Below are 17,449 nucleotides of genomic sequence, written 5' to 3'. Positions count from 1 at the left end.
GGTGTTTCAGAGGGACAGGGTCTCAGTTTTGCAAGATGAAAAGAGTTCTAGAGGTGGACGTTAGGGAAGGTAGGACAACAGTGTGAGTGTATTTAACAGGACGCTTAAAAATCATTAAGATGATGGGGCGCCTGGGTGTCTCGGTTGGTCAAGCTTCCACCTTCAGCTCAAGTCTCGAGCTCAGGGTTCGTGACGGGGCCCTCTGCTGTCGGCGCAGAGCCCGCGTTAGATCCTCGGTCTCCCTCTCTCTCTCTCTGCCCCTCCCCGCCCTCAGAAACAAATAAACGTTTAAAAATAACAATCGGGGCGCCCGGGTGGCTCAGTCGGTTGAGTGGCTGACGTCAGCTCAGGTCGTGATCTCACGGTTTGTGGGTTCGAGCCCCGCATCAGGCTCTGGGCGGATGGCTCAGAGCCTGGAGCCTGTTTCCGATTCTGTGTCTCCCTCTCTCTCTGCCCCTCCCCCATTCATGCTCTGTCTCTCTCTGTCCCAAAAAATAAATAAATAAACGTTAAAAAAAAAAATTAAAAAAAAAAATAATAACAATCGGGGCGCCCGGGTGGCTCAGTCCGTTGAGTGGCTGACGTCAGCTCAGGTCGTGATCTCACGGTTTGTGGGTTCAAGCCCCGCCTCGGGCTCCGTGCTGACAGTTCAGAGCCTGGAGCCTGCTTCGGATTCTGTGTGTGTGTGTCTCTCTCTGCCCCTCCCCCACTCGTGCTTTCTCTCTCAAAAATAAATAAACGTTAAAAAAATTTTAATAATAATAATTAAGAGGGTAAATTATATATACATATATATATCTTTTACCACAAAAATAAAATCCCATGAATGAGGTGCTATTATTTTTCTGAGGCAGCAACCGAAGCACAAAGATATGCTGCAAATAAGTGGCAAGGCCGGGATTCTCAGTGGGTAGGCGGACCTCAAGGTCTGGGATCCGGCCACTAATGTCCACCCCTGTCCGCCCCTGACCATCCACCACCCACCACCCACCATAGATCATCTACTTGGTGGGAAACAAAAGACAACCAGAAGATAAGAAGTAAAAATAATAAAAATATCCACCCTGGCTCTGGGCACTCAGGCATCCCAAGCGCCTGAAAGAGTTGACGTGGCCTTCTCGTCATAGCTAATTACAGACACTAACCCTCTCTCCCGAGCCAGTTGTAAATTGCACAAATCAGTAGTCATCTTGCTCTATAACGCGACATGGAATTTGAAGCCAGGCCTCACAAAACCAGAGTAAATTCTTTTTTTTTTTTTTTAATTTTTTTTTCAACGTTTATTTATTTTTGAGACAGAGACAGAGCATGAACGGGGGAGGGGCAGAGAGAGAGGGAGACACAGAATCGGAAACAGGCTCCAGGCTCTGAGCCATCAGCCCAGAGCCCGACGCGGGGCTCGAACTCACGGACCGCGAGATCGTGACCTGGCTGAAGCCGGACACTTAACCGACTGCGCCACCCAGGCGCCCCAAAACCAGAGTAAATTCTAATAATTCCCTGATTTCCCCGATTTCGGGGGCCCCCCCCCCCCCGCCAATGTGCCAACAGAAGCTGCCATCCTGTCATTCCCAACTTGGTCTCTCCATCCAGCCCATCTGTGTCAGCCCCCTCAGTGGTCATGGAAGGTGTCACGCGAGCAACCAACCAAAAGAAACAGAATTGTCCAAAGGCAACGGAAACCCTCTCTTTCCATCCTCGGTGAAACAGAGTCAACAGAGGGCTACCTGCAAATTGGTCCTCTTCATGAGGTCACCGGGGACTGGACGACCTAGTCGATTTACCCGGATGGCACAGCAGTCCACACGTGTCTTGGTGGCGGCAGTGGCTGAGACCCCCGCCCCGCGCCCACCCACACAACAGCCATGCTTCTGTATCTCCAGGTTCCGGACACAAGCTCCACCACTCACACTTCTGAGGGAGGAAGGGGCCGGGGGAGCCACGTGCCTGTCAGAGCAACCCCCCACCAGGGGTCACAGCGCTAAGACAGCTCATTTAAACCGCGCGGTATTGAAAACCAAATGAAAGAGAGAAAGAGTCAAGTAGAGAACACTGAAAAGTAAACATTACAAAACCTTCCAAACCAGAAGCCCAGAGGCACATTTTCTTTGGGGAGAGACCAGCTATTTGTTCTTCCTTCCAGGAGTGTGATGTTTATTTAACTGGAAAAGACAGCTTGACTTAATTGAGTGTGTGTGTGTGTGCGTGTGTGTGCGCGCGCGTGCGCGCGCGCGTGCACACAGAAGAGGGGGGCTTCTCTAGCTAGGCAGAATTTCTGCTCTCTGGGGCAGAAACAGGTCACACTCTAAGGTCCGTGACTGAACATGGGCACAATTTGGGTTTCTAGAAAAGAAGGAAGGGGATACATAACCATTGTTAAATGCCTACTTTCACTGGACCGATCTATGCCACACATTTAGGCTTTAAACATTTTACGCAACAATCCACAGGAGGAAGCACATCTTACCGTAGCCCAATGCACGCACGAGTGCACAAACACACACACACATTGACACATGTATTTCATAAAACTCATGCTTGCCCTTCTACATGTGAGGTACTCTGATCTTTTCTATGCCATTGTTTATATTTAATTTTTAATTGAGGTCTAGCATACCACAATAAAGCACACAGATCTCAAACATACAGCTTGATGGGTTTTTTTTTCAGGGTTCCTGATCTTTTTTTTTATTAAAAAATTTTTTAATGTTTATTTATTTTTGAGAGAGAGACCGAGAGAATGAGCATGAGTGGGGGAGGGACAGAGAGAGAGGGAGACACAGAATCCGAAGCAGGCTCCAGGCTCTGAGCTGTCAGCACAGATCCCAACGCGGGGCTCGAACTTACGAACTGTGAGATCATGACCTGAGCCGAAGTTGGATGCTCAACCGACTGAGCCACCCAGGCGCCCAGAGTTGTACTGCTTCCTAGATCTTTTATTTAAAAAAATTTTTTTTCAACATTTATTTATTTTTGGGACAGAGAGAGACAGAGCATGAACGGGGGAGGGGCAGAGAGAGAGGGAGACACAGAATTGGAAACAGGCTCCAGGCTCCGAGCCATCAGCCCAGAGCCTGACGCGGGACTCGAACTCACGGACCGTGAGATCATGACCTGAGCCGAAGTCGGACGCTTAACTGACTGAGCCACCCAGGCGCCCCAATCTTTTTTTTTTTTTTTATAAATCGTTTTATTGCTATATGATTTACGTAGCACAAAATTCACCCATTTCAAGTATACACCTCAAGAGGTCTTAGTATATTTCCCGAGCTGGGCAGTCATCCCACAAACTAATCTTGGAACATCTAGCATTTTCATCAGCACAAAGAAAAACCACTATATGTTCTATTTTTTACTTACTTATTTTTTTAACGCTGGTCACAACCCATCAAATTTATGTCACCAGTGGGTCACAGCTGCGGGTGAGAAAAGCTGTATCAGACGTTTTACTATACTATCCCACTCGCTTTTCAAAACGAGTCCTGATAGACAGGCCAAAGTATGTCCAAGTAGCTGGAGGGCCAAGGGGCAGGTGTCACAGTAATTCCAAGCTCACAGCACTCAGAAGTGATAGAGGCTGGTCAGGAGAACAAGCCAGACCCACACAGAAACCTCCCTCGCGGGGAGATGCTGACCTTGGTGACTCATTGCACGGAACAGATTACATCCAGAAGTGTCGCCAGACAAACCGAACTCAAACCTCGTTACGCAGAGCTCAGCAATGACATTCATAACCTGGGTGGAGCTGGGGGGACGTGTGCCCTAGCAGGATTTAGGAGAGGAGTCTGAGACGCAAACAAATAACCTACGAAAGCCGTCAGAGGTATTGCTGCCTCAAACTCTTTCAACGTGGAGCAGTTGGTCCACATACATGGGAAGAATCCCACAGAGTAATTGTGCGAGAGAATGTGGTGATTAAATACAGATAAAAATGTCCTGTCTTCTCTCTTAGCCCGACTCAACCCCGGGGAGGCGGTGGGGAGAGGTGAGAGTAGGTGGATGTTTGTGTCTTCGCGCGTGTGTGTGTACGTGTGTGTGTTGGGGGCAAGGGAGGGCTCAACTCTCACCCTCACCCTCAACGATCTAGATGTGGCACAACAGGCAGACATTCCAGCCCAAGGTGCCACGAATCATGTGGACACAGATGCCACGCACTTGCCCACTGGGGCTCCAGGAGGGGTTCAGTCAAACACCGGAGGAAAGGAAAACCCAGAGGGCCTGGGTTCTGGATCTCCGGCAAACTGAGCCATCCTGAGGTGATTGGCATCTTGAGGGACAAAAGGTAGGGTGCAGGGCACGCAGAAGGTTCTGGCGAGCCTTCCGCCGTACACGGGAGTGCAACTGAATAAGTGCACCGTATTCCTCCACCAGTGGGTTTGATGGGTAGTCAAAGAGCGAAGATCATTGCGGGGAGGAAAGTAGATAAAAATTTTCCCCTTCCGATCTAGCCCCATCCTCTGTCTAGACACCTGTAAGTAACAAAACCAGGCTCCCCTTCAAGATCCCAGGTTCCTGTTCCATAAGCCGCCTTGATTCGTGCAATTAGCAAGCATTTCTTGAACACCTCGTAAGGGACGCCAGTCGGGATAGAGAGCACAAAGCCGTTTCATTTTCCCCTCGAAACCGTTGGTCTGAAGTTGAGGGTAAGTGTCTAAGAGGGTGCCGCATAAAAATCACCAATTTGGATAGTGGGGAAAAACCAAGTTCAGTTAATGCCAAAAAGCTATGCCTGAGAGCCTGCAAACCCTATGCTAATCTGAACACCTCCGCACCTTGGGCTCAGATAAGCTCGCCCGTGCTCCACCCCCCAACTGCAACAAAGGGTCCCCACAAAAGAGCAGAAGCATGATGGGAGCAAAGCCGTGGAGGCAGCCTCTGAACGGAGCAGGGCTGACCGACTCACCAGCAGTGAGTTTGGCTTTATCACGCGCTTGCTCTAGGATGGGCTTGACATCTGTTCCGCGACCTGCTCCGTGGCCACGAGGGCTCCCGCTGCAAAATGCAGGGCAGGGTTAAAGAGCACAGCCTGATCCCATAAAACAGAGCAGAGCTGGCCACGGTGGGTTTGGGCCTCCCTTCCCCTGGAGCCTGGGACACTGACACTGACAAGCAGTAAAAGGCGGGGGGGGGGGGGGGGGAGCGGCCCAGAGCCCTCAGTCCCCTCAGATCCAGGTGCCTGTGCTGCCAAATCTCCCTAGGATATGGGCTCCTTTGAACTTTTCAAAGGTATGGAAGAAAGCCTGGCTTTTTATGAGTTGTGCCGCAGGCAGAGGAAATGGCTGTGTGCAGAAATGGGGGCCAATTAGAGGCAAAGGTCCGGGAGTCGCTCTCCAGAAGGGCTTGCTGCAGCCTTGCCTCGGGGGTCCCGGGGCCAAGGCTCCAGTGCCCCGCTCCTGAGGGCTCCTGGACAAGGGGCTGCTGGACAGAGGCAGGTGGCCATTCCAAGGTGTCCTCTTTTTTTTTTTTTAATTTTTTTTTAAATTTTTTTTTTTTTTTTTTTTTTGGGACAGAGAGAGACAGAGCATGAACGGGGGAGGGGCAGAGAGAGAGGGAGACACAGAATCGGAAACAGGCTCCAGGCTCCGAGCCATCAGCCCAGAGCCTGACGCGGGGCTCGAACTCACGGACCGCGAGATCGTGACCTGGCTGAAGTAGGACGCTTTAACCGACCTAGCCACCCAGGCGCCCCCAAGGTGTCCTCTTTTGAAAAAAAAAAAAAATTTTTTTTAACGTTTATTCGTTTTGAGAGACAGAGAGAGACAGAGCATGAGCGGGGGAGGGGCAGAGAGAGAGAGAGAGACACAGAATCCGAAGCAGGCTCCAGGCTCCGAGCTGTCAGCACGGAGCCCGATGCGGGGCTCGAACTCACGAAGTGCGAGATCATGACCTGAGCCGAAGTCGGACGCTCAACTGACTGAGCCACCCAGGCGCCCCTCAAGGTGTCTTCTTTTGGATTGAGGTCCGCCTTTGACCCCTCTCACTGCCAAATTCTGGAAGACAGCAGCTTGGCCCGCATCCCCCATTCATCAGGTGCTGCGAGAAATGTCTGCGTGCGGCCAACATCGATTCTGGTGGTGGGAGGAAATGGCACATTTTTTTTTTCTTGAGCGAAACTGTCTTCCCTGGGACTCTTACGGCCACAGAGCTCTCTTGCAGGGCTACCCCACCTGAGACCACTTACATGCTCTGTCCCACGGGGTGGCCGGCCCCACCTGGGACTGACGGTTTTGCAGGGACATAGGACTTCCAGGGCCAAAACAAGTTAGTCATTCCACGCACAGGGCTTTTATCCGTCCACTAAGAGACGCGGCGTTTCAAATGGAAACAAAGGAAACCTATCCCTGAGGACAGAGAGCATTGAGACCGGCCCTCCAGTTGCAGAACAAAGGCAGCGTCGTTTGAGATTCGGAGGACAGAATGCATGGAGACTTCCACATGTGCCCCAACCCAAACTACCCGGGTCAACCCAGACCTGAACAGGTGCCCAAGTGGAGGTGAGGCTGTGAAATGAACAAATCAGGAGACGCTAGATGCTGGCGAGGATGCGGAGAAACGGGAACCCTCTTGCGCTGTTGGTGGGAATGCAAACTGGTGCAGCCGCTCTGGAAAACAGTGTGGAGGCTCCTCAAAACATTAAAAATAGAGCTAGCCTATGACCCAGCAACAGCACTGCTAGGAATTTACCCAAGGGATACAGGAGTGCTGATGCGTAGGGGACTCATACCCCAATGTTTATAGCAGCACTTTCAACAATAGCCAAATGATGGAAAGAGCCTAAATGTCCATCAACGGATGAATGGATACAGAAATTGTGGTTTATATACACAGTGGAATACTACTTGGCAATGAGAAAGAATGAAATATGGCCTTTTGTAGCAACGTGGATGGAACTGGAGAGGGTTATGCTAAATGAAATAAGTCAGGCAGAGAAAGACAGATACCATATGTTTTCACTCATATGCGGATCCTAAGAAACTTCATAGAAGACGGGGGGGGGGGGGGGGGGGCGCGGAGGGGGAAAAACAAGTTGCAGAGAGGGAGGGCGGCACACCAGAAGAGGCTGTTAAATACTGAAACAAACTGAGGGTTGATGGGGGGTGGGGGAGAGGGGAAGTGGGTGACGGCCATTGAGGAGGGCACCTGTGGGGATGGGCACTGGGTGTTGAAATGGAAACCAATTTGACAATAAATTATATTTAATTTAAAAAAAAAAGTGAAGCTGAGGGCTGGACCCTTAGAAACCCGACGTCCTCAGGCCCAGCTGGGGCCGTGCCCGTCATCACAGCCACCACCACTACCACCAGGCTCCCAGACCCTGGAGTAGCCCTGCTCACACCTACCCAGGTATCCAGGAACGGGGAGGATAGACGCCGCCCAGGATGAGGTCCACGGCGTGGGTTCCAGGCCTCAGCTACAGGCAGGAAAGGCAGGGAGAGAATGCAGAGCTGAAGGGAGAGAAAAGGAGGCCATCGGGCCAGGAGAGAGAAAAGAGCCGAGAGAGAGAATTCTGGTCGGGGTGCTTCGAAATTGGCTCAGCCTTCACTGAGCGATGATACCTCGCATTCCCCGAATGCCTCCGTGGCTGAGATCTCTATTAGCCACACAGAGACTCTTCCAGCATCCCCCTGAGGGCAGCTTGGATTCTCCAGTTTTTCGTATGAAGAAACCGTGCCTGGAAGAGTTTAAGCCACTCGCTGGAGGTAAGGTAACTAAGAAATCTCATCAGAGGGATGTCTGACGGCAAAGCTCTCGACAGCTAGAACATCCAGCTTTCTGACTCCTAAGGTTCTATCTGCAGAAGTACCCAGTGAATCTCCATGCCATGCCCAGGACGGTTTCTATCTTCCCTAACGTTAAGATCCACAGGTACTGTCCTTAGGACTCCTTAGGAGAAGCCCTGGCCGGTCACAAAGCCCCGCCTGGGGCTCGGAAACGGCCGCGTAGCTCCCCCTGCTGGCCACTCCGAGAGCACAGAAAGGGCGTTGGGATGGCAACGCGACCGGCAACAAGGACGCTTCACATTGACAAAGAAACCGGAACGCGGCAGCCATGCTGGGGACTGCTCTGTGCTTGGCGTAGGTCATTCTGGAGCCCAGAGGAAAGCGGGGAGCGGTGCCCGGCGGCTGGGTTCCCAGAGGAATCCTGAGAGGGTGGTCCCGGAAATGGAACTGATCTTTCGGATAGAGGGATCTCCAAGGCAGGCAGATTGCGCTCGCACGGCCTGAATCCAAACACAAAGAAAAGACGAGAAATGAGAGCTGATGCTTGACTAAAAGAAAAATCACAAAAGCCATACATAGACCTACGGCAAATGTTTACATGTTTGAGCCCTTACTGTGTGCCCACCACTGTTCTAAGAGCCTTCCCGTTGTTATCTCATTTAGTCTTCACAGCAATCCTATGAGATAATATTATGATTAATTTTATCGGATGCGGAAAATGGGGCACAGAGACGTAAAGTAATCCGTACAAGGCCACACAGCCGCAAAGTAGCAGAGCAAGGGCAGATACACAAAGCAAAAGCCCCAGGTGCCTGGCCGGCCTAGTTGGTGAAGCGTCCAATTCTCGATTTCTGCCCAGGTCACCATCTCACAGTTCGTTGGATCAGGGCCCGCGATCGGCTTTGTGCTGACAGCACAGAGCTTGTTTGGGATTCTCCCTCTCCCTCGACCCCTCCCCAGCTCGCACTTGCTCTCTCTCTCTCTCAAAATAAACAAACTTTTTTTTTTTTTTTTTTAAGGCAAAAGCCCTGTGGGAGACAGATTTTATGCTTCAGGAACAAGTAAATTCTGCCCTCCTGTGTGTACAGAAACAGTGTCTCCAGGTATTCGGTCTCTCTGTTGCTCCTTCTTTATTCTTATATCGCTGGTAACAAGCAAACAAACAACAGAGCATTTGTGAATCCAAAAGTTAAGGTGGTTCACGTTGGCCACAGTGAAGAGGGAGCCCCATACACTTCCCCTCCCAGAAATAGACACTCTGCCCCTGCACCGTGAAAAGATCAACTCACCCCCTGAGCGGAGCAGCCCACAGAGACAAAGGGGGCAAGCCTAGGTGCCTGGAACCCTAGCCCAGGGCAATGGCAATATAGTAAGTTACCGCTCATGGTTCCTTACAGGGATTTGGCATTCCCGGGAAGAAAAGAAGGCACATTGGCCGAGGTGCAGACAGACATCTGAATCTTATTCCCCAGTTCTTACGAGCCGTTTAGAGGTCGTGCTTCCCCCACTCCCTTGTTTTCTACTAAAGAGGTGACGTCGCGCCCTACTTGCTTACCAGGAGAGGGAAGTGAGTGCAGGGGGCAGAGGTGACCACAGCTGACCTCAGTGCGATACTTGGTTCTTCCGTAAATACTAAGCCTGCTGGAGCTCAGAACTGAGACTAAAGAGAAAGAACGTGGCGCCTGGTGTCCCTGGCTGGGTGCTCTTGCTTCACAGACGGGCGCCCAAGACACCCTGGACCCCCAGAACTCTACCCTCGCGAGAGGGAGGAGTTGGTGGGCTGGCGTGGAAGTGGGAGGCCGGCTGCGGGGAATGAGTTTAAACCTTAAAACTGGAAACGTCCCCGGGATCTTGGCAGGGTTTTAGCGCTTCCCTCCGCCTTTAGATGAGGGACTTAAGCTGACCTTCTGACAGCGTCCCCCAGTATTGTGCGAGGACAGAGCTAAGCTTTTAGCAGCACGCTGGAGCACAGATGTGCCAGGGACGTTCTGTTAACAAAGCACAAAGGCTCGAAGGCAGGAACAGACCATTCTTGTCCACCGTTGGGAGAGAGCTCCGTTGTGTTTCTCCAACAGGGCAGAATTTGTTTCATTAAAGACTCCGTCATCGCCACCACTGTCAAAGGCAAATCCCTCCCAAGGCCGGCATCTGAATCCGACCACTGGAGCAAGGATTCTGAGGTTTCGACGTCAAAGCCTACAGCTCCAGAGAAAACCCAGGCGCTCGGATCCCCCAGGTAGGGGCAGGGCGGGCCACGCTGCGGCATCCCACCCACTCAGGAGTCCCTTCTTTCCACTTGTCTGAGCAGACTGGGAAGGAGGGCCTCCGGCAACCAGCTGGAAGGGAGTTGGCTGGAGCTCCGCTGTCACTGATTTATGAAGGCCTTTCGGGGCTAGAATGACACCATCCACCCTCCACCTACCTCCTGCTAATTTATATTCTCAGAGCTTTAAATCACAGCGACAGCCCCACAGGCACTTTGACCAGTCAAGGGCTTCCGGGGCCCCGCACGCTGCTCTCCTGTCCCCACAGTGGGTCCTACAGTTCCCCGTCCTCCCCAACCTGCTCCAAACCGTACTCCCTCCCAGCTCCTGGGGCTCTCAGGCCCTCTGCTCAATCAGATAAACAGCAGAGCAGTGACTTTCTTTTCGCTGACTTGGAAGCTCCCTTGTCTGAAAAACATTGCCAACGTTAGAAAACAGAAACAAAAACAAAAAACCTTATTGATGTTATGACTCACCCTTACCTGGTATTATTGCGAAGCTGCAAAGCAAACACCTGCTCCCACCAACAAAATAAATGCGAAATTACTAAGATACCTAAGTTCATTTTCTTTTTCCTTTTTTAATGTTTTTATTTATTTTTGAGCTAGAGAGACAGAGTGAGAAGGGAGGAGGGGCAGAGGGAGAGGGAGACACAGACTCCAAAGCAGGCTCCAGGCTCCGAGCTGTCAGCACAGAGCCCGACGCGGGGCTCGAACTCACGACTGAGCCACCCAGCCGCCACCCTAAGTTCATTTTCTAAACACATTCTACCACACCACTTACATCTTGCTAGGCTAGAGGTGTTTTCCAGTTGCCCGAGGCATCTGAATGCCCATTATTTCCACCCCACTTTTATTTTTTTTTATTATTTAAAAAAGAAAATCTTTTTAATGTTCTTATTTATTTTTGAGACAGAGAGAGACAGAACACGAGCAGGGGAGGGGCAGAGAGAGGGGGAGACACAGAATCTGAAGCAGGCTCCAGGCTCCGAGCTGTCAGCACAGAGCTGGACACGGGGCTCGAACTCACAGACTCTTAGATCATGACCTGAGCCAAAGTTGGACGCTTAACCGACTGAGCCACCCAGGCGCCACCCAGGCGCCCCTACCCTGCTTTTATATTTTTTTTTATTTATTTTTTTTTTATTTTTTTTTTCAAACGTTTATTTATTTTTGGGACAGAGAGAGACAGAGCATGAATGGGGGAGGGGCAGAGAGAGAGGGAGACACAGAATCAGAAACAGGCTCCAGGCTCTGAGCCATCAGCCCAGAGCCCGACGCGGGGCTCGAACTCCCGGACCGCGAGATCGTGACCTGGCTGAAGCCGGACGCTTAACCGACTGCGCCACCCAGGCGCCCCCCTACCCTGCTTTTAAATGCTAGCCCAAACCTTTGAAGTCTACTGCCTCTTGCAAAATAATAATAATAATAATAATAATAATAAAAACCACAGCACACTGGAAAGCCTTATTATTTTTGAGGGTACCGCAGTAGCTTGCTCTCCAAATGGTAGCTATAGTCAAGCACACGAAACACAAAGCAGGTAGAAGCAGAAAGGAGACAGGAAATGAAAGCCAGGCTGGCTAGAAATTGGAGAAAGGCTTCAGGAAGCAAATACGACAAGGAAAAGAGAAAGTTGTGGGTGATTTCGTCCCTGAGATCAGAGCTCCAGCCCACCGCTAAGGGTACCGGGAGCCATTCTTTCAGTGGGCAGACAGCCAGTAAGCATTTATTATGCTCCCACTGTGTTGCCACTGTGTTGGAATTAGAAGTCGTCCCTGAGTTTAGCCAGGCTCTTCTAGAGAAAGAAATCCACCCTGACACAGATAAATCGCCCAGATTGCCTCTGTGGCCTTTCCTGTCCTGCTGCTTCTGTCAGAGGGATTCCGTTTCTGACACAGGGAGACCAGGGATCGACGGTCATCTGTTGATTCAACTCAAGGAGCCTGTGATCTTGGCCGGGGTGCTCTCCTACTCCCTTTATGTACGGGGAGCCGTCACGGCACTGTTCTCCTCCGAACTCCAAACAGGAAGCGAGGGTTGTGATTTACTTCAAAGGGCACGGGGGGCGCCCCCCCTAAAATGGCCTGAAAGTGAAGGCGTAAAACATTCAGAGTGAATAAGTGCTGTGGCAACTCGATTGCCCCCAGTGGACTTTCACCTTGCGTTTTATTCTAATACGATCAAAGCAGTGGTGGGGGGAGGGCACCTTGGAAGAAAGGGGGTCGGATTAAGACTGTTTGAGTTTATAATCTAGTTGGAGTGAAAAAACGTCTGAATCATCGGCAACCCCAAAGTTCTGACAGCTCTGAGAACTAGGGGAATTCGCAAGAGACACATCATACCAAGAATAATTAAACGACCAGCTGCAGGAGGAATGGGAACTTCAGACAAAGCAGAGGTCAAGGCCTCCTCCTTGTGGGGGCTGAGCCAACTTTGGAGAGGAAAAGCAAAAGGAAAAGGCACCACACTCAGGAGGCCCTATGAGCAAAGTCATGAAGAAACGGAGCAAACAGGTTTCTGAGGACGGTGGTCACTAACCCAGTAGGTGAGGAAAGTTCACTTAAGGCAGATGGCAGATGAGGTCAGAGAAGCTTATAAATAATATAGGGGTCATTAGACATCTATGGAGGGAAATCAAAATACTGGAACAACTATTTTACAAAGATTAATCTAGTATCAAAATACAGAAAGGGGACGTTGGCCTCTGTGCTGACAGCATGGAGCCTGCTTGGGATTCTCTCTCTCTCTCTCTCTCTCTCTCTCTCTCTGCCCCTCCCCCGATCTCTCTCCGTCTCTCCCTCTCTTTAAATAAATAAATACACATTTTAAAAATAGAGAGAGAGAAAGGAGGGGGAACACAGAAAGAAGAAAGAGAAAAATTCTAGGAAGCCGCTAATGTCACCTAAACCCAAAGCCCTGCAGAACTGGAGACAGAAAGGAGCGGGGAGTGTTAAGAGTGACATCAGAAGAGGAAAGATTTCAGGGTCCGGGTGACTATAGAAGACAGAAGGAGAAGTAAAGACGATGTGGAGACTTTGAGCCTCTGTATTTCTAACTAACACGGGGGGACTTCCTATCAAAGCTCCCCCAGCCGCCACTATTGTTAGCATCCAAATCCTGCCTTCAAATCAGCCGGATCTTAGGAGTTGACTGAGCTCTGAGGCAGAGCTTGGGGGCAACGGGGCCTCGCTGGTGGCTGTTTTCATTGGGATACATTTCAAGCGTTCTAACAGAGACCCAAAACAATCGGGACTTAAAGCAGACATTGATTTCTCTCTCCCGTAATAGTTTGCACATGTGAGAGCCCAAGGCTTGTACGGCAGCCTCCTGTGTCTAAGACCAGGTTTCTCCTTTCCAGTCGCTCTGTCATCCTTAAGGTGGTGTCCTTCCTGGCGTTCTCCCAGCTGGCCTGCTCCACCCCCTCCATAGTCTAGGCAGCAGGATGGAGGAAGGGGTAGAAGGAAATCACTCTCCTTCCCTTTAAGGGTATGACCTCGACGTTGCACAGCCCTTTGGCCACACCTTAGTATGTCCACACCCAGGGCCAAAGGAATCTAAATGAAACTCGAGGGGCGCCTGGCTGGCGCCGTCAGTTAAACATCTGATTGCGGGTGAGGGCGTGATCTCACGGTTCATGGGTTCGAGCCCCACCTCGGGCTCTCTGCTGTCAGCACAGAGCCTGCTTCAGATCTGCTGCCCCCCTCTCTCTCTGCCCCTCCACTGCTGGTCACAAATAAATGAATAGATAGATAGATAGATAGATAGATAAAAATGGAGTCTTGATCCTGGACAACCCTGGTGAAAATCCTATTGCTGTGAAAGAAGAAATGAATGCATATTGGAGCTTCACCTACAGGTACCGTGACAGAAGCACTTCACCTAAAGCAATAAATCACACCTGTTTTTGAGCAGGGTGGGAAGAATTGCCCAAGAAAATGGTGGTACCATTCATGGAAATAAGAGAAACGAGAAGGAATCCCAGCAGGGGAAGTAAGATGATTAATTCATCTTGGGATGTTTTCACGAGCGCCCCAACGAGTACTGGATTGGGGCCACGAGAGACCTGACACCATAGCTCAGGGGAGAGAAGGGGGTTGGAAACTCAGGTGACAGCCATGATGGCGGAGACCAGGAGTGCCTTCCAAAGAGACTAAGAAGGATGTGTCTTATCCGGGACTATTTAATGGGCTTCAGTTACAGTACTGGATGTTCCTAAATGGCTTCCAGAAAGAAACTAAATCCTTCTCTCCACTGGGATTCCTTGTTCCAAATGGCACAGTGCTTAACCTTGGGAAGAAAAAGGGTTCCTTTTTTCTATTGAGTCGGTATTTGAACCCTTGATGGACAATGACTTCTTACTAAGCAAGCCGGCACCTTCTTGATGTCGGTCCCTCTTAGCCTGCACTGCTGGGAGGGAGGGCTCAACACAAGAAGGGAAGTGTTGAGCATTTCCAAGGCGCCCATCGTCAGATAAGCTGCCCTTTCTCTGGCAGTCATCAGCATTTTTGAGCATCCTGAATTTTTCATCCTCCATTGCATAGCCGTCCATTTTTAAAGTGTTTGCAAAGAAGTAGGATCAGGGGTCAAGTGGATTGGGAGCCAGCACCTTCACCTGGCAACAGAGATGGATGGATCTCCAGTCAGTGGGCATGAAGTTGGCTCCAGAATATAGAGTGGCCCCCTCTTCCAATCTACTCGGCAACGTGCTGGCTAAACTGGGGAGCCAGCCGCCCTCTCCTCTAGAAGATAGACGTAAATGTCAAGCGCTGAAGGAATGTGCACAAAATGTGGCAAAAAAAAAAAAAGAGAGAGAGAGAGTATTCCAACCCACAAACCTGTGGAAGTCTCTCACAATCACAGCTGCAAGATCACTATTTTGTCCGATGACTCTCTGAGCATCAAAAGATCGGGTTTTATATCGAGTTATTCCTGTCCTGAAGCAAGATCAGAAACGTCGCACAGGGGGTTTAGATTCGTCTGGGGTGCAGCGTAAAGCAAGAGTGCAGTGAAGTCAAGGCAATGCTTAATGGTTTGGGTTTCTTGCCAACCAGCCAGGTACATTTGGAAGCTAAGTAAGGCCATGCCTATTTTTAATAGCTTTGTGAACCAATGAGGCAAGAGTCCTTAAGAGGCACCTGATGTCTTTGCCTCCAGCACAGAAGGAAACTAATATTTACTGAGTATGTATTACATGTTAGACACTTTACATATGCTATCTCGTTTATCGTCCCAACAAGCCAAAGAGACGGGTTTTATTACTCCTACTCCACAGGTGGGGAACCCAAAGTTCTGAGAGATTAAGTAACTTGCCCAGGGTCACACAGCCAATTAGTTGTGTGGCCAGGATATGAGCCCAAGTCAGTCTTGATTTATAGATAGTACATAAAGGGGAGCAAATTATCGTAAAGGGAATATACACAGAATTTTTTATTAGAAAATGTTGTATAAAATCTTGACAGTAGGGTGGTTCTACAAAATGTTGTCTCCGTAGATCAGAGAGATTATAAATCTATGTTAAAACTGAACTAAATGAAAATGGACAAAGTAGGGGCGCCTGGGTGGCTCAGTCGGTTAAGCGTCTGACTTTGGCTCAGGTCATGATCCCATGCTTCCGACTTTGGGTCAGGTCATGATCTCACGGCTCATGGGTTCAAGCCCCGCATCAGACTCTGTGCTGACAGCTCAGAGCCTGGAGCCTGCTTCGGATTCTGTGTCTCCCTCGCTCTCTGCCCCTCCCCCACTCACGCATATGTGTGTGTGTGTGCGTGTGTGTGTGTGTGCTCTCTCTGTCTCAAAAATAAACTTTAAAAAAATAAAAAGAAGGAAAATGAACAAAGTAAAAATATAAATTATATGTGACACCACATGAGCTTATTAAAAGAAATATGAAGCCTTATAAATAAAATTAGAAATCCGAAAATATCAAAAGTCAGTGAAACTTTAAAGCATGTAAAATTCTCACCCACTGTTTGATTGGAGTGTAAGTTCGGGTGTTTTTCTGTTTTGTTTTGTTTTGTTTTGTCTGGAAACTGTTTAACATTAGCTACTAAAGCTAAATATAGACCAGCCCTCTGACCCATCAGTCCTACGTAAATACCCCAAGCAAAATAGGTGTATGTGCCCACCAGATACCTGAGCATTTATAGCAAGTTTATTTGCCACAACAAAAAACTGGAAACAACCCAAATGTCTGTTCAGAGCAGATGGCTATTTCTTGCCTTTAAGGCCTTTCATGAGTCCCTGTTTTATTGATCCGAGTTCATTCTCCATTCCTATTATTTAAAAGATCACAGTTCCAAACTGGTAAGGTTTGCACTCGGTCCTGGTGGGTGTGAATCTGTCGGTGATTCTGAACATCGATCGGGGCAGCCGGGGTCAGAGGCTGAGGGAATGAGAGCAAGACTTGGGAGGTAATTAACTACCCTGGGAGGGTTTGTGCATGTTTACATTTCAAAGACTAATAAAACCCGGATCCTTTCCTCCTGTTCCAAAGGGCTGGAACAATCCCAAAACACCAATGTCGTGGTGTAAAGAGGAAAGGAGTCAATTCACAAAAGGGCTCATAAACATGTCGTCATGTACAACCTCACCAATACTCAAAAACCAAAAAAAAAAAAAAAAAATGCAACCAAACCCAATACGACTTTCTTCTGTTTGTCAATTTAGCAAGGGGTTTTTAAATTTTTAAATATCAAGTGTTAGAAAGGTGAAGGTAAGTTTCTCCCAAACTGGGGATAGAAGGTATGTTGATAATAAGTTATTAAATGTCTTAACTCACACGTCCCCTTTGTCCCCTTTTAGAATTATCCAAAGGAAAAACTAGTGGACCCATGTGACAATCACAATGCCAAGGGCCTCATCACGGGGTTGTCTTTGATAGAAAAGCCTAATAGTCCAACGGTAGAAAGTTGGTTCAATACATGATGGTATGTCCATCCACTTTGAAATGCTGCAGGAAAATATTCAATGACATGAACAATATTCACGATATATTGTTAAATGACGAGCAAGTTATAAATGTTATCCAAAGTATAAGAATATATACATATATGTGTATTTATATAAATATAAATATATATATACACATTTATAGAAAAACACTGGAAGTCTCCATACTGAATAATATTATAATAATATTCCATATTATTAATATAGAAATATAAATATATATATACACATTTATAGAAAAACACTGGAAGTCTCCATACTAAATTGATGACAATATGGAATATTTAAATTTCCTTCCTTCTGCTTATCTACATTTTCTAAGTTTTCGAAAATGAATTCTCATTACTGCTGGATTAAGAAAACCAATAAACATTAATATATTTAATAACATAAGGGAGTCCGCGGAGAACTGGATGCAGCCTAGTGGCTCCTGGGCAGGAGGACCATTGTCCTCCAGCTGCCCGACCTGCTTCCCTGGGGCCCAGAAACAGCCTTTCCTGGGGGGGGGGGGGGG

At 48.9% G+C, this 17,449-nt stretch overlaps 2 long non-coding RNA genes across 3 annotated transcripts; one reads left to right on the top strand and one right to left on the bottom strand.

Moving 5' to 3' along the window:
- Positions 1–1,941: 1,941 nt before the first annotated feature.
- On the bottom strand, positions 1,942–8,221 carry LOC121023221 (uncharacterized). 2 transcript variants are annotated; one of them, XR_005787299.1, is made up of 3 exons: positions 7,341–8,221; positions 3,361–3,416; positions 1,942–2,343 (listed from the first exon to the last, which is right to left on the bottom strand). It is a non-coding gene; the product is annotated as an uncharacterized LOC121023221 (long non-coding RNA). The 2 variants fall into 2 exon arrangements; XR_005787298.1 differs by lacking the exons at positions 1,942–2,343; positions 3,361–3,416 and adding exons at positions 5,864–6,068; positions 6,182–6,602.
- A 507-nt stretch (positions 8,222–8,728) lies between these two features.
- LOC121023241 (uncharacterized) lies at positions 8,729–10,539 on the top strand. Its single transcript, XR_005787317.1, has 3 exons — positions 8,729–8,824; positions 9,119–9,288; positions 9,797–10,539. It is a non-coding gene; the product is annotated as an uncharacterized LOC121023241 (long non-coding RNA).
- The last annotated feature ends 6,910 nt before the right edge of the window (positions 10,540–17,449 follow it).

Source organism: Herpailurus yagouaroundi, unplaced genomic scaffold (genome assembly GCF_014898765.1).
Source record: "Herpailurus yagouaroundi ecotype Mexico unplaced genomic scaffold, PumYag 530, whole genome shotgun sequence".
In the NCBI taxonomy this organism is placed as follows: domain Eukaryota; kingdom Metazoa; phylum Chordata; class Mammalia; order Carnivora; family Felidae; genus Herpailurus; species Herpailurus yagouaroundi.
The sequence above is the reverse complement of the archived record's forward strand: the minus strand, read 5'-3'. Positions and strand labels throughout refer to the sequence as shown.